Source organism: Hibiscus syriacus, unplaced genomic scaffold (assembly GCF_006381635.1).
Source record: "Hibiscus syriacus cultivar Baekdansim isolate YM2019G1 unplaced genomic scaffold, ASM638163v2 tig00110435_pilon, whole genome shotgun sequence".
Lineage (NCBI taxonomy): Eukaryota > Viridiplantae > Streptophyta > Magnoliopsida > Malvales > Malvaceae > Hibiscus > Hibiscus syriacus.
In genome coordinates this window covers 33,052-48,784 of record NW_024062736.1, presented here as the reverse complement: position 1 = coordinate 48,784, position 15,733 = coordinate 33,052, and the positions used below count along the sequence as shown (strand labels likewise).

General features: G+C 37.6%; 2 pseudogenes; one reads left to right on the top strand and one right to left on the bottom strand.

The window, feature by feature from the left end:
• The first annotated feature begins 843 nt into the window (after nucleotides 1-843).
• Nucleotides 844-5,908, top strand: LOC120125630 (annotated as a pseudogene).
• Nucleotides 5,909-6,226: 318 nt separating this feature from the next.
• On the bottom strand, nucleotides 6,227-15,448 carry LOC120125631 (annotated as a pseudogene).
• Between the last annotated feature and the right edge of the window lie 285 nt (nucleotides 15,449-15,733).

Here is a 15,733-nt window from a genome sequence, read left to right as displayed (position 1 = left end):
GAAACGAAAGAATAGTTCGCTCTGTGCTCACCAAAAGGCTCCATGATTTTGAATGTCAAATTACCTCTAGTATTTATAGAAGTCAGTTGGGATGCTCTTCTATGTTTCTTAGCCATGTGTGATTGTTTTGGTATCATATTTTTACTCTTTAGACTTTTGGGATGCTCTTCTATGTTTATTAGCCATGTGGGATTATTTTTAAAAAAAAATTAAATCTAACGACATCGTTTGTTATGATTTTTTCAGCCCCAAATTTATTTTTTGATTATAGTTATATAATTATATTTATTATATAATATGTTTTACCTTAAATATTATGTTGTAGTTGATTTGAATCATTTTGTTTCACTTGATTTCATGTTTTTTAATTTATATATGTTATGACTTGTGATATTTTTATACCTTTTAATATTGTAAACTTAAAAAAAAGTGTTATATATATATTAATATTGCTTTGAATATTATGTAAAATTTAAAAAAAAAACTATTTTATATAAAATCCGGTTGAACCAGTGAACCAGTACCTTCAACGGTTCAAGGTCCGGTCCGATTTTAAAAATATTGATATTATTAGTATTATACTATTATTATTTGTTATTATTATAAATAGTGGCCCAATGGCCATTGTTCGATGATGTTGCGTCCATGGTAACAGACAAGAAGGCAGACGAAGCTGAGAGGTTGTTCAGCTCCATTATTTTAACCCAAATTTTAATACATTGACTACCATCCACCACCAAAACAAACTATAACCAATTAATAGTAATGCTTTATTAATCCCATTATTTTAACATAAATCCGATAATCAAACTTTTGTATTATAATCTATTTCCTTCTTAACTTCTCAGGAAATCAATTAAGCTCCTCTAGTTTTTCTTTATTATGAAGTCAAACCTCTATCATTTCCTCCTCCTATCATTGTTCCACTTGTCTGAGAGTAATCACCGGAAAACTTAATGATCTCCAACGTGAACTTGTAACTTTGATCCAAACAAGAGCGGAAAAAATGTCGGCTGAATTCGATGACTTTGATCGTCTTACGAATGGTTGAGTTCTTGGTTTTCACAAGGGTTAGCCGGTCATTTGGTGCAAGTTTGAGAACTTGGTTGGCTTGATATTATGATTTTGATTACCCGACATGGGTCGTCTTCCATTTAAGATGAGATGATGAAGGAAGAGTTGGTTTGCTGGGTTTTAACAAGTTTTATGTTTTTGATCTTTTGTTTCTTCTATCTTTTTCAATCAACTAATGCACAAGGTTAGTATTCGTTTATATTATTCATAGTAGATCAAACGAAAAAGTTCATATAAGTTGTGTTTATCTTACACGAAACAGTTAACGTCGTTGATTTTGTCTCTGGAATGTCTGTCAGAATTTATGTTGGATCAGTAAATTCAGATCTTTGTTGATAATTGTTGGATTTCAGTGGATTAGTAAAAGTTGATGTTCTAAACTGTAAAAATTTTCATGCAGGGTTTTTGAACATAGCATGCTGCGCTGAATCGAGTTTTACAGATGAAAATCTATCTTGGATACCTGATGATCAATGGTTTACAAACAGAAAAAGTTGCAGAAACTTGCATCAGGGCAATGAAAGAGCTCGGGTTTTTGAGATCGAATCGGGGAAGAGATGTTATAGCTTAACGACGGTTAAAGATCTAGGCTATTTGGTAAGGGGTTCGTCCCTGGCGGAGAGGAGTTTGATTCTTCGTTTACGGTTTCAATCGGTACCACGCCATTAGGCGTTGTGGACTCGTCATCGGAGGCCTCTGTGGTCGAGGGGATTTTCCAAGCTCCGAATATTTATACTGACTTCTGCTTACTGCATGGAAAAGGGGATCCCTACATATCGAGTCTTGAACTAAGGCCTTTGAATGATACAAAGTATCTAAAGGATAAATCATCCAATATTCTGACACTTGTTAATAGAACCGATCTGGGGGGCATTGGAGAGACCAGGTATATAATCTCTGTATCCTTAAAACCATAATTTTCACCTGGCTAACATGATCAACAAGTGCTAATTCTGGTTCAAGTGGATGCTTATTTGCCAATTTCAGGTACCCAGACGACAGACTTGACAGAATCTGGAAACCAGCATGGGGCCTTTACTTTCAAGCCAACTCCACTGTTACCATTCACAACAATGTGAATACCACAGTGCCACTCGATGTTCTTCAAACCGCTGTTACGGATTCAACACGATTGGAGTTCCTTCAAAATGGCCTTGATAATGGGGACCATATCTACACTGTGATCCTCTTCTTTCTTGAGCTGAATGATACTGTTGGAATTGGTCAAAGGGTGTTCGATATTTACATCAACGATGAGAAGAGAGATGAGAATTTTGATATATCAGCGAGGGGTTCGAACTATAGAGAGGTTGTTTACAATGTGACAGCTAAAGGGTCTCTGAATTTAACCTTGGTTAAGGGATCAAATGAATCTAAACTTGGACCCATTTGCAATGCCTTTGAGATCTTGCAGGTACTCCCAAGGGATCTAGAGACAGACTACGATGATGGTAAGCTCAGCAAATTGTACATTTCATGTAGTAATTCAAGATCCTGACATTTCTCCTCCTGTTCAGTGATTGAGATAAAGAAGGTGAAAGAGGATTTGTTAATGCTTAACCAAGGAAATAGCTTACTGGAAACTTGGTCAGGAGATCCATGTCTTCCCGATCCCTGGCAAGGTTTGGCCTGCAACTCCATCAATGGTTCCACAGTTATCACGGATCTGTAAGTTCTCTTTTCTATATTGCTCTGATTTTTTTTTCTTGAAGTACTTATGTCCGATACATATTCTGTTGACTCTTGTTTGCTTTCATATTTTATAATTGCAGGGATCTTTCTTCAAATAAATTTAAAGGGACAATGCCTCCAAGTATCACAAAGCTAACCTACCTAAAAACATTGTATGATCTCCTTTGAAGCTCTTTTCCTTTGGTTTTTTTTTGGTGTTGTTTACTCTCTAAGTTGTATTCTTTTAGGAACCTGAGCAAAAATGATTTCAGCGGGGAGATTCCATCATTCCCATCATCCTCTAATCTGACATCAGTGTAATTTTCTCTTCAAACCCAAATTTCTGTCATTTTTGGTTAGCTCATTATAACTCTAAAACACCATAAACAGCTGTTGATAAAATGTGATATTTTCAGGGATATAAGCAACAATGAACTTGAAGGATCTGTACCAAAGTCTCTTATCTCACTTCCACACTTGAGTACATTGTGAGTTGTTTTCTTATGGAAAGAAAAAAAGTTATATTCTGCTGCAAAATTAGCTGTTTTTCTGTTTGAAATTATGAATATACAGATACTGATGCAATTTCTTCCTCAGATACTACGGGTGCAATCCACAACTTGACAGTGAGCTTCCATCTACCTTGAACAGCTCAAAGTTAACCACTGAGTATGGAAATATTCTATTTTTCAAACTTTGAAGAACAGTGGAGAAGCATTTAAGAGAAAATGAACTGATATTTTTGCATGCGTATCTCAGCACGGGAGCATGTCCCAGAAAATCAAGGGGTCCAATTAAAGGAATTATGATCGGTGTTGCTGCATGTGGATCTGCTGTAGTTACTGTGGCTCTTGGAGCCATTGTTGTTTGCCTTTACAGACAAAAACTAATGGCTAGGAGAAAATACAATGGGAAAGGACTCTCCTTGGCAAAGAGTGAGTAACCTTTTCCTTCATTTCCTGGACGCTGACATGATATAGGGTAAACTATTCCATTAGTCACCAAATTATTGAGGGTGTTCTGTTTTGGTCACCAAACTAAAAATCATTTGAATTATTTTTAAATAAGACCAAATTGATAGAATTTGTAAGTGAAGGACTAAATGTAATTATAACAATTAAAAAACTGACAAGTCAGCTCCTCCAACATCGGTTTAACGGCCTTGAAACTAAAGTGAAACCTCAGCAGCCAAGTTTACAAAATTTTCAGTTAGGCGATGAAAACAGAACACCCCAATAGTTTGGTGACTAATTGGTAGTTTACCCCCATGATCTAATCGCATAGCTGAATTGATGTATGTAACTTTCGAAATGCAGATTTGGTGTTCTCCATTCCTAACACAGATGAAGGTTTTTTTAGGCCAATATCTATACAGACATAACTTAGAGTACATTGAGATTGCTACCCAAAACTACAATACATTGATCGGAGAAGGCGGCTTCGGATCAGTGTATCAAGGTACTCTACCTGATGGTCAGGAAGTTGCTGTGAAGGTCCGATCAGCCACCTCAACGCAAGGAACTCGAGAATTTGAGAACGAGGTAAACGCTCTATATGCATAAAACTATCACCTTAGAATCTTCCATCTACGCCTTTGATGCAAATGTATAGGAATTGCTAACTATTTTCAATATATCAATAGCTAAACCTTCTTTCGGTCATTCGGCATGAGAACCTGGTTCCTCTTCTTGGTTATTGCTGCGAAAACGATCAACAAATCCTCGTTTATCGTTTCATGTCCAATGGATCTTTGCAAGATCGACTCTATGGTACTTTTTCACCACCATTCCTATAATTTTTCTCTAATGATGTTAATAACTTTCCGATCATCAATTATTTTTGACAGGAGAAGCAGCAAAACGGAAAATTTTGGACTGGCCAACCAGGCTTTCCATTGCTCTTGGTGCTGCTCGAGGTAATAAACACAACAAACTGCTCATCTATTGATGTTTTATATGATTTTTCTCTGCAACAAAATAAGAACATTGATCTGATTCGAATGTCGTTTTCGGTATTCAGGTTTGATGTATCTTTATACCTATGGCGGGCGGAGTGTTGTACATAGGGATGTGAAATCAAGCAACATACTTTTGGACGATAGCATGTGTGCTAAAGTAGCAGACTTTGGTTTTTCAAAATATGCTCCTCAAGAAGGTGACAGTAATGCTTCCCTTGAAGTGAGAGGCACTGCAGGATACATGGACCCCGAGTACGAATCAATGTTTTATAGCTAATTTATGTTTAAGGGTCATATTCCGATTTTCATGTCTGAATGTGTCGGACATGTGTAGGACTCGTGTACTGAAGAAAAATGAAGAGACGAAGAAATTTAGGCACAAACTAGGGTCAATCTAGCCATAACTTGCCTTTGGTGAATCACAATATGTGTTGTTATTCAGGTATTATTCAACCCAGCAACTATCTGCAAAAAGTGATGTATTCAGCTTCGGTGTGGTTCTACTTGAAACTATAAGTGGAAGGGAGCCTCTAAACATACAAAGGCCGCTAAACGAATGGAGTTTGGTCGAATGGGTATAATCTGATCTAATGGTTTCTTATTTCTAGATTGTTCAATTAACCCAACTCCTATATTAACAAAGTACAATACCTTTCCACCCAGGCAAAACCTTTCATAAGGGAGTCAAAGATCGATGAAATAGTTGACCCTAACAGAAAGGGAGGGTACCATGCTGAGGCGATATGGAGAGTAGTCGAGGCAGCATTGGCATGTATCGAGCCCTTTTCCGCTTATCGACCTTGCATGGATGACATTGTTCGAGAGCTGGAGGATGCTTTGATCATAGAGAACAATGCATCAGAATACATGAAGTCCATCGACAGCATTTATAGCTTGCGAGGGTCCAATCGCTTCTCGATAGTTATGGAGAAAAAGGTAGTAATACCGCCTCCATCAACGAGAAAAAGGTAGTAATACCGCCTCCATCAACTGCTTCGGAACCTTCGCCTGTTAATCCACAACCATTGACTTATCCTGAGCCACGATAGTAGAAGGTGGAAGAGTTGTTTATCGATTTACAACGGTAAAAAGATATCCTACTTCTCCAATGAAAGACTAAGATCTTTGGTTTCTTCCATCTTATTTATAAGTTTGCAGAACTTTAACGTTATGTTGAGGCAGTGTAGTTAGGCCAAATATGCAACCAAAATTAAAGGCGTTTTAGATTATAAATAAAAGCTTCACCCGAAAATTTCACTTAATTGATAAATAGTACATGAATTTTTCTATCAAAGCAAAATATTCAAATCTCCATTTTTATGCGAGATAACACGGAACCAAAGAAGATTCATGATTAAATGGATCTTTTTAAGGTTTGCAGACATCTCTAAAGCACTACCCCACATGAATTTAAACCTAGCAGGGTTAGCTACTAAAGTTTGAAGGGATGAATTGAACATAAAACTGTTGTATAACTGGAACTTAATGACTGTAGAACTTGCTTTCCATGTCCCTTTAGCAGAACAGCTTATGTTCAGGCTGTGGCGGGTAGTAACCCATTGTGCCTGAGCAATGCCTCGGGTGAAGGTTCACGTCCACGGAACTCAACAAAGACCTGGATATGTAACAAATCTCATTTAAGAAGAATCAATGGAAGAACTCTAGGGTCTATTACAAGTTAAGCACTTCAAAAAAAAAAAAAGTTCTCTTATCAGAAAGTTGCCGACAAAGGGCAAGAAACAGAAACATCAAATTAAAAAATTTCAGAATTAGGAATGTCAATATACAATTTGTAAAAACTAACCTCTAATGGTGCTTTTCCACCCCCAAGAGCAAGAATAGTCTCTCGGAACTTGTGGCCGGCTTCTTTAACAGCCTGCCATAATACAACCAATCAATCAAATTTTTTTTTGATAGGAATTGCAGGCCGTTAAAAACCTCCTTCATGATTAAAGGAGCTTATAGAGAAGCTCCTTAATCACGGAAGGAGGAAAAGAGTGCCTTAAGATTTTATTAACCATAGAATGAACACGATACAACCAGGGAGCCACCCCCAATAAGAACAAAACACCAAAAACAACCACCAACAATCCTACCAGAACCAGCCTAATCCAACAAAGCAGCAACAACAGTCTAAAAAAGACTGGCCAAACAAAAAACCTAAACGAAGCCCAATAGACACTCAATCAAACAAAACAAAGAAAAAAGCCAAGGGTGACAACTGACTAAACCATAAAAGCCAACTTCTAACTCAAAGGCCACGGAGCTTTCACATGATAAGAAAACAAAAAAAACACGCATATAGCGCCTATCCACCACATCACCACGTCTTGTTGGTTAAAGACCATCCGAACTACCAGCTCCAGACAACAAGCATGGTGTAGATCACCTAAACCTTCTACTCCTTCCCCCGCCATCGTCTTCCGACAATAGATACACTACTGCGCCATTAGACTCACAACCCAAATCTTTCCCAAAAGGCAAGGAATTGAACGTATCCTTCTGTTGAGACTGCCCCAATGCTGGAAAATCAGATTCATAAGTGAATCTGCCATCAAAAACAGACACCTCATCCTCCCAATGCACCTTACTTGATGGCTCTTGCTTCGGGAACCCCTATACTTTCTTTTCGGAGCTGTAAAATTCCCTTGAAAAAATTGTTTAGATCTAAATTTGTTGCTAGAACCCACCTTAGGTCTCATGTACTGCCTTGCGATACCCTTTGGATTTACGAATGCGTAGTTGTAAGAACACCCTCGTGAATCCCTTCCTCCACCTCCCTTATCTCAACCCGACCATCCAACATGGGAAATCATTAAAATAATCCTTTGAGCCTACAAAAGCACATGATACTCACTATTTTTCCTAAAGACAACTTCATTATCCCTCTCCACGTGAACCAACAGATCCACTTTATCCTTTTGGCTCACATCTTCCAATTCCTTTGACACTAAGAGACCATCCTGGATGGGAGAATTAATTAAAAAATCCTTACTCTCCACAAACCACGTGCAGGCAAACAAGTGTCCTTAAAGACATCCACTGTTTCTCTCTCCGCATGCACCAGCAATGTCTTGTGTTCCCCCACTCCCTCCATTTGGGAAAGAACCATCCTCTGACCCCAAAGTCACTCCTCGGACCCATCATCAAAACCTCTCCCATGTTCCTGTCCTCCACACCCTCACCCGACAGGAGGCTGCCTCTAGCACTAGTCCCCAAACAGCAGAAAAAAATTTCTTCATTCTCAGAACACCTCACGGCCGACTGCACCTCCGAAGAGTGAATGGATCTTCCAGCTTCTTCAGAACCCTCTTCCAGCTCAGGAAACTTAACTGGAAAGGCACCAACGAGCTCCCTCACCTTGGATAACGGGGATACGACTGCCTCTTCAAATGAAGACGACTCTACCCACTTAATAAAAATTCTGCACCATCCTAACAAGCTGTCTTTGAGAGTTGAGAATTTACTGTCGTCAACAGAACCAGCAATGGGAGCCACCGTGTGACTAACATCCTTCCTTACAGTGTTTCCCTCGACTGAATAAGGACCAGAGAACTTCTTCCTCCAGAAAACATCACGAGGAAGATATCTCGCCATGAATACTCTAATTTTGTTGCCTTGAATCCAAGATCTATCAACACAGTTGATAGCCTTCCTCGCGTCCTCCAGTCTGGTGAAACGAACAAAACCAAACCTACTTCTTCCCTTGCTTCTTTTATTGGGGATGAAAGAATCCACCACCTCGCCATATTTATCGAAAAATAACCAAAGACCTTTGTAATGAAAACTCTCTGGAATGTTGAAAATGATCACAGTGACACAGTTTTTCCCAACCGGAACTCTCACCTTACTCGACATTAGTAACCAATCAATCAATGAATAATGCCCTTTTCTAATGAAAGGAAACATTAACAATAATTGCATCATATATCGGCACTGCAGACAAGGATCTTGTCCATAACATGTTAGATCATTTATACAGGAAAAATATACAAAAGAGAACAAAAGATTGCAAAAAAAAAAAAATCCTGAGCAGCCATTTCAACCACCATACCTTTCTGTCTTCTAATCCAGCATCCTCGAAAGCTGAGAAAGCATCTGCAGACAAAACTTCTGCCCACTGCAAAATAGCAATTTGAATTTCAAATCACATAACAAGGGGAGAAAGAAAGAAAATGAAAAACAAGGATTGACATCATTCCCACAGTTCACAAAAAGATCATAAGACTTTAACAGACAAATACTTGACACATGCAAGAATGCAGGAGCAGGTTCAAGATAGAAAAAGAGAAGAGGGAGAAGGGTTAATAATTTATATATAGTCTTTCTCTTATTGGTGATACTCAGACCGTAGTAGATAGTTCCAACCACAAAAATTGAAAACACATGTTTCAACTGTAGTTTTATAGGAAAGAGACTAAAAAAGATAGAAGCATACCTTGTAACTGTAATATCCAGCAGCATATCCACCTGCCATTCACAAAAGTCGTCAATTCAAAATCCCCTACGTGAAGTCTGGCCCAAATAGTAGTTGTAAAAAGTACACAAGGGGGGAGACGGCCGGGGGAGACGGGATGGGGCCAGAAGAATAGAAGCAAACCTGCAAATATATGGTTGAAAGCACAAAGAAATCTATCTTCCGGCAATGGGGGGATTACTTGTGTTTTTTTAGAAACTCTCTGATCAACATCATAAACAGATTCAGATCCATCTGGTATATATTTTGCATGCAACTCCAAATCCAGGCTAGCAAATTTAATCTGAAAAAAAAAGAGTTAGGAATGATCTGTCAATTATTATATTAGGAGAGCAAACACTGATCCACTTCACCAAAAATTATAATCTCCTTTGAAACAAGACAAAAACATAGAGAGCTATGGAATGGTAGATAGGCAAGCACTAGAGAAACAAGAGAAAGAGGAGGATAGATAAGGGGAACATGGAGCTAATGAACTCTCTCAAGTTACCCTGCATAAATTAAGGGGCAGGCTTATGTTCCACAATACATCCTCAGGAAACACATTGTTTCTGCAAAAATACATATACACCAAAAATGACACAAGGGAAGAACAAGTTCAACTGACCTGACGAAGACTTAGAGAACCAGCACGGAAAGTCCTTGCAGCAAGGAGCTTCAAATATACCTCTTCAGGCAGGCTCTCCCCTGTGTGATAATGTTTTGCAATGCTCATCAATGTATCCCTGAAGCAAACAAAAGAATTTTAAAAAGAAATCTACTAATGCAAGTCATAATTGATTTGAAAATGAAATTTGCATGATATTAATGGAATTCCACACGTGGATATGGGAGAAGTGTTCATACAAATAATTAGAGGATGCATAAAATTTAGATTTTAATCCATGCCCTAGCCAGAAGATAACGAGAACAAAAAGATCAAACTTGCTCAAGCTAAACATACCGAGGGCAAAATAGACATATCTTTTCCTATGGCATCATTGCATCATGATATGATCAAATGCAATAAGGATAAACCACATACAGTGAGTAAAAACAGTGAAGGGTTACATATTTTCCATGTGGAAAATATATCTTGTTTCCATATTTTCCACGTGCACGTACATCTAATTTGTTTCTTTTACCAACAAAAAGGAAATGGTGTCTGAAGTTTTAAAGCAGTCCCAGGGATATAGATTTTGGTTGTTGCAAACGTTAACCTGTGATAACACCAATTTTCCATGAACTGGGACGGCAACTCAACAGCATCCCACTCAATCCCCCGAATGCCAGCTACTAGACCCTCATCTTGCTTAGTCAGCATATGCTGAAGTGCATGGCCAAATTCATGGAAGACAGTTTCTACCTGTGAAAATAAGAAATCCCATCAGCCCCCAGGACCTAATTGTAGCAGCCACTTTGAACATCCAAAAGTCATTATTGCTACAATAAGATAGAATAAAGCCAAAATCTCTGGAAGCAAGATTAGATGTCAACTAAACATACAAACGTTCATCTTACCAGACTATGCCAGTGTCGATTTTAGTTTAAACAATAATATTATAGGATATTAGGTTTGCTTAGAACCAGATGGTCTAGCACACAAATGCATGTGTAAAATGGGTATTTATTCAAAAGAGTACAAGAACCATGCCTGTAATCTAAAAAGTTCTGCAGTAGAAAAGCATGGGCTATAGTCATACTTGATCGAGGATTATCAATTTGTTACTTTTTGACAAACATTTACATGAGACTGCTTTAACTGATATATTAATGATAAAAGCAGTGCTTAGGGGGATAAAATCAGAAGCACCACTATGGGAGGAAAGGAACTGAGAGAGGTCGCCTGCAGATGGGAAAGTTCTAGGTTTCTGGACCTGAACCTTAGTTTCCATTTATAATCATCCAGAAATCAGAATACAAGAATTGATTAGCGTTAGCGTCATACTAAAAGCCAAAATCTTCAACTTACTTCACGGAATGTCATGAGGCTTGGCTTGTCCCCGAATGGTGGTGTTTGATTACACACCATGTGGGCAATAGGTAACCTTGAGGTGGTACCATTACGTGACAGTACTCGACTTCGAGAAACGACCTCATCCATCCATGCACCTCCCCTTTTCTCTGATGGACGAGAGTATGGATCAAAATAAAAGTAGGCAATTGGACTACCTGAAGAGTCTTTGACACAGTAGAACCGCACATCATTGTTCCAAACCTTTAAAGTAGGATGTAAAATTAATATTCTGCATAATAGGCACTGAAGAAAAGTATAGAGGAACCAAGAAATACTTACAGGAGCCAGACCATCAGCTGGTTCAATATCAATCTCGAAAAGTACCTTGGCAAGGTTGAAAAGGCCATCCATAACCTTTGAAAATGAGAAATATGGTCGGAGTTCTTCCTGTATGATTGTTTTTCACCAGGAGAGACATAAGCTTTATTCACATAACTGAGCTCTTGAAGGTATGCTTTAATTAGCAAATAGAGAAGGTGAGAGAGTCAACCTCATTGATGTTGTATTTTGACTCACGAAGCCTCTCACTCCAGAAGCTCATGTCCCAATGGCTCAAATTATCCGCTTCTGGAGCACCTTGACTTTTGGAGAAACTTTTTAAGTCTTCAACATCTGCAAGGACCAGAAAGGATTATATGCTTTAAATTTCTTTCGATGTATCTTTTGTACAGAAAAGCTTGCGTTAGTAGTGAAAACATGAAACACGTTCAGGAGAAATACGGAAAGCAATACAACAAGGCTTGGAAAAAATCAAGTTCTGAAATGGTATCAGAGAAAAATGCAACCTTCCTGAGTACAACATAAACTTGTCTGCTGTATTTTTTTTTTTTGATAGGAATGGCAGGCCTCGATAAAAACCCCCTTCATGATTAATGGATCACAAAGTGCTCCTTAATCAGCGGAAGAAGGAAAAGAGTGCCTTATAATTAAAACCCAGAAATTACATAATACTTGGGGAACAAAGCATATAAGTTCCCTATACAAACCGATCGAAAGCCTAAATTATAACAGAAACAAAACAAAGAAGCTAGCCAATACCAGCCTTTGCTAAGGCGTCAGCCTCAACATTAGCTGACCTAGCAACCCATCTAATAATACCCTCCAAACCTCTTAACTAGTAACAATTTCCTTCACAAGGTCTATGTATACATTGGGACATCGATCATAGTTCTTGACCCAGTCCACAGCAAGTTTACTTGTCTGCTGTATCAAGATGAATTAATTCGAAGTCAAATCAGAGAACAGGTAATATAAATGACTACAAAATCAATTGCTGTAAGTGGAGTTTCATTTTAAAAATAAGCTAGCGTTTTAATGTATCCCTGACAACAAAAACAGCACCTAAAGTTAAATTTGAACTTTCGAAATATGACAAATAAATAAGAAAAAAAGGTGTCAGACATAAATTAGTCTTTTTAATCAAAACAGACTAAAATGTTTCACATGATAAATCAAAGATCAAAACATTGGCAATCTTTTCAACCCAAAAAGAAACCATATCCATAGCATAGTACCCTGGACAGCAGCATTCCACGAAGCACTCTGAAGCTTTTCTAATAGTTCCTCAGCTTTATCAACAGTCGCCATTTTTGTTGCCATGCTTACCTGATCAAATATGCTTTAGTCAGCCTGTGAAAACGATGCAGTCTTAAATATACTCTGGAGTCAGACCTCAGCATAATTATTGTAATTGAGAAGCTTAGCCTTCTCCAACCGAAGTTTCAATATCTGATTGATGATTGGTGTATTATCCAAATCACCACTTGATGCCCGTGTTATATAAGCACGTATACTTCCTCACGCAAAGCACGGTTACGAGCATGTTGCATAACTGAAATAAAACTCGGAGCATCAAGCGTAATCATCCATGGCCCATTCTCAGCAGTTGCATTTTCATGACCCTAGGTTAGAACCAAGAGATATTTTATTTTACATGCAGAAAAACAGAAACAGTACAAGACTTGACAATGACTCTAGGTGAGAACCAAGAGATATTATTTATTACATGACAGAAAAACAGAAACAGCACAAGACTTGACAATGAAAGACCAGCGAACATACGATAACCTATGGAAAAGAATACCTTAGACGCTGCTGATTGTGCAGCTAACCCAAGAGCAGTAGCAGGCAAACCATCAATTTCTCTCTTATCGTTATCAGCTTTTCAAACTTCTTTGTGGCATCCAAAACATTCTCACTAAATTTTTGAGACAACCTCTCCAATTCCTGCAAATCAGCTCATAGTAAATAGAAATGAATAGCCAAAAGAATGAACATGGCACAATTGAGCACAAATTTTATAAGGTTACAAGAAGGAATTTTGTAGAAGACGAGGCCAAGAACTTTAAAAATAAACTTGTATAATTACTTTCTCCTCATTTTGCTTGGCACAGTCGTTGAATTCAAAAGATAATAACGGTCAAGTAGTATAATGCATTTATGCTACTTAAACTTCACAACTCATATTATCACACCTGTTCAATTTTATTGAACTTTTCTCTTTCATCGTCTTCAAGTGAAACACCATTGAGAACAGCTTCCTTTATCTGGGCTGAACACATAAAAAAACAAAAGAGTTATCAGTTCAAACACTCATAAGAACTAAAAGGCATGGAAGAAACACGTAGTAACTGTAACAGTTTTAAATCTGCAGTATCTAGATGCAGCATCACAAAAATTATTTTTTCCCCTTTTCTTTACTTCAGAAATGTTCATCTTAACATCTGTTATAGCATGTTAACTATTATACTTTGCAATTAGTATTGGCTGATATCAAATAACCAAATTAAGGTAGTGGTTCTAGCATTGAATTAAGGCACCAAAACGAAAGCAGAAGAATAACCCCCTATATTAGATATAAAGCTGAATAATTACATATACTTACCATCTACAATACGTTTGCGAGCTTCACTCAGCGACTGCCAATCAGGAGATTCTTTAATAGCCTTGAAGGCATTATAGATGGGTTTACTTTGTCCCAATCTTAGTTGAAACTTCACTTTTTCAGGCTGTAAGGAAAAGCTAAGCATAGTAAGGACCAAGAAGTGAGTAAAGCACCAATGCATCTTTAATTAAGCTCTACAAAATACTAGGATCAAATTTATCAACTGCCAAACCAAAATCCTTCAAGACCAATAGGAATAACACCATTCCAGATTCAACCAATAAAAAGAATAAAAAATGAAGAAAACTCCTAGCATATTATGCCATATCATGCATGCTAATACTAGTGCTACAAAGATTTATGTCAATAATATTAACTAAAATTCATGGTTTAATCAAAAGAATAAAACGAGATAGTTATTAGATATCTAAAAGACTGAAGCATTGAAGATGGCACTTCAAGCATAAACATTTCATATACATACTACATTTTACATATCTGATTGTCTGCCAATCAAGTAACATAAAGACAAGATAATGTACCTGGACTTCTTCAATGGCAGCACGGAGCTCAGCTGTGTCTTTAACAGCTTTAAGATGATTAACCATTCCCCACACAACCGTCAACCGATCAATAATCTTTTCCAATGGCTCCGCCAGCTTTGGCCATGAAGGCTCCACTGTCTTCTCCAATTCATCCAAATCACTCTCCTACACAGCCAACACAAATATATATATCAAAATCAAAACACAAAAAGAGAAAATTCATAAACTCTTATATCAGAACATCACAAGTTTCAATTTTTAAAGCTCAAACCAAAGTTTTAAATTCTCAAACAAGGACTGAAACTAGCGAATGATCCAGAAAAGACAAAACATAATAAACCCTAGAACAATGTAAATTAAAAAAAAAAAACAGAAATGAAAATAGCCCAAAAGATCGAAACGACATACGAGCTTCTTCAACAAGGCACGAATCCCAGGCCTAACATGTTTGGCTTCAACAATATCAAAAGGTGGAAAGTCGAAATCTTGCAAGAGAGGGTTGGACTCAATGTTATGACTAACAGGAACAGAAGAAGCCATTGAGGGAGGGGAGAGAGAAGAACAAGAAGAAAACGAAGAGGAAGAGAGATAAGGAAAAGTTGAGCGATGAAACGTCTGGAGGCAGAAGGAGAAAGAAGAAGACCAGAGAGGGCAAGGGTGGGATTTAAGTAAACCCTTGGGGGCAAAACGGGGACAAGAAAGATAAGAGGAAAAATGGGGTCGTTTAAGGATTGGATGAACTGAGAGGGAGAGAGAGAAGCAAGTGGAAGCCATTAGCATATTGATTATAACAAAGAGAGTGTTGAACAAGACTCTGTTTGGTAGGTGGCGTATAATTCTCATTTTCTTTATACTTTTGGTTGGACAAAGGGAAATCAAATATCTTCTTCCTTGTAGGATGATATTTTGAGATGAATCCAAAGGTTTTTTGTTTGGTTTGCTGCGTGATTGAAATTCGGATTAAATATGTTGCATCATCTATCGGCAGCACCGATCGATTTACGAGCATAAGATCTTTGAAGAATTCTTGATCTAAATAATTGTTTCTGGTATAAAAAATCACGACCCTCTAATATAATTGATATAATCTCTGTTAAAGTCAAAATATAACGTTAGTATGTTATATCTA